Raw genomic sequence first — 2162 nt, forward strand, 5'->3', positions numbered from 1 at the left:
CGGACATATCAACTCCCTAATAAAGCAAAAACAAAGGCATTTCCCTTATTAGAAACAAGATACCCCATCACTTAAGGTCTTCAAACATTATTGCACTTTCAGAACTTGACAATGCATTCAGTGAAACAACCCGCAGACAACTAGTTTTAATAGACAGATTAGACACGGATGTCCTAAACTGTTCATTAGGTAAGAATTTTACAAGCGTTACTTGTGTTAGCGGTAGCGGTGGAGCCGGAGAGTCCTGTGCCTTCTCCAGGCTGCGCGGCGAGAACCACCGGACGTGCGGAGGACCCTGTGGCCTTCGCCGAGGCCGTGGCCTTCCCTGCCTGCAGGCGCCGGCCCTGTGCTTGTGGACTGGTGTGGTGATCCATTGGGTGTCAGGGTTTCTTCTCTTAGATTTATGGAATGGATCAATGAGGACAACCTCCAAAGATCCGTACATAGAATCTTCACCAACCCAGTAAGGCTTCAGGACCCTCCGGGCCCCAGAGCGGCACCCAGCTGGCTCCTCGGCGGCAGAGGGGAGGCTTCTAGCGAACCTGAGCGGGTGGACGCCATGGTGGACACTTAGGGACCGGGCGTTTGCGGCCACCGCGCCACACGCTGGCCGATGCATGACGTAGCCTTGCTTGGCCTCGCAGCCCAGCCACGCCTTGTCGGGCCGGCGGGGCGCGGGGCGACGCAGCGCCGAGAGCTGGGGTGCTGCCCGCGGCGCCCCCTGAGCAGAAGCGCATCGCGTCCGACGGCTGCTTCGGCCCCAGCTCCCGGGTGCACGCGCAGGTGCCCATCGCGGCTGACCGGACGGCCGCCGCCGGACGGCAAGGGAGCCCCCAGCTTTCTGATCTCCTTCTGCTGTTTGGGGTGCAGGCCGAGGTGGGCGCTGATAAATTCAACAACAACTGAATATAAATATATGTATATATTTACATATACACACCATACCCCACTGAATATAACATACGCCTATTTATTAAAATATGCATTTCTACATTTATATTTAGAAATTATTTATATTATTTGTATTCTAATTGATTATAAGTATATCATTATTATGTTTTATTACTATAATTTAATTTAGTATAAGTCTATAATTATATATTTTATCATTATGCTTTATTACGATTATGACATTATTTATTGTTACAATTATAAATTTATAAATATATTAAAAATAATTATTATATTAAAGACAAGTGTTTGGCTGTCCCCTCTAGAAATATTTATTATAATCTTGATGACCCTGAAAGGAACCGTGACAGATTTTCTACAGTTACCTGGTTTTTCAGGAATTTGGTGGGCTGCTGACACATAGCAGTGTGTGGTGTAATGTGAGACCAGGGCTGGATGGCCTACCCATGCCCTGCTTGTGTTTTAAATAAAGTGGACAAAGGTTTGTAAGAAAAGGAATCTGGAGGCTCTGGTTTCTCCTTGGCCACCACACCTCGTTCCCAGGATCCCAGTAAAGCAAAGAGACAAGGAGGCCCGAGGGACAGAGCCCAGGCCCCAGGCTGCCCGCCGCCCCTCCAGCTGCACCCTGTTTGTCACCTGAGAGCGGCCACAGCTGCTGGTCCAGGACTTGTCCATACGCACCAAGGGCAGGGGACGCAGACTTGGTCTGGACTGAGCTCTGATCTGCTCCCAGCACACGGAGTCACAGCCCGATTAGTACCCTGTTTACACCAAGGGCTATGGAAGGCACGTGTCTGTCCCTGCGTGGCAGACTGCAACTTCGGGGATCAGAAAATCCCAGCCAGTTCTAATCCATCCACATCTTACGTGCTCATCCTTTTACTCTGCCGAGTGGTTGGTGGTCAAGTTCCTTTGTACTCATCACCTTTCAATATATTCAGCTGCTAGTAGTCCTTGGTAAAGGATGGTGTCAGGCCCACGTTTCCAAGAGAAAGAAGGAAAAGAAAAGGAAATCACGTTATATACCAACCAAATGCTGGCAAAAATTTCAGTGTATGAACCTAAGAGAATAGAGGTCTCTTCTCCAGAAGACAAACCAACAAAATCCACAGAACCTTGCTTTACTTATCTCTACAATGGGAAGATACTCCCTAACCCCTCAGGGATGAAATCTGTAACAATTTCATAGCTCAGGGATGAATTAGACAGAAATTTGGAAGGTGCAGAGAGTTTAGATGTTGTGTTAAGAT

The 2162-nt window shown here is 48.4% G+C and overlaps 1 pseudogene; it reads right to left on the reverse strand.

Annotated features, from left to right (window-relative positions):
* Positions 1–216: 216 nt before the first annotated feature.
* Positions 217–1587, reverse strand: LOC116749966 (annotated as a pseudogene).
* Positions 1588–2162: the final 575 nt, after the last annotated feature.

The sequence above is a fragment of the Phocoena sinus genome, chromosome 2 (assembly GCF_008692025.1).
Source record: "Phocoena sinus isolate mPhoSin1 chromosome 2, mPhoSin1.pri, whole genome shotgun sequence".
Lineage (NCBI taxonomy): Eukaryota > Metazoa > Chordata > Mammalia > Artiodactyla > Phocoenidae > Phocoena > Phocoena sinus.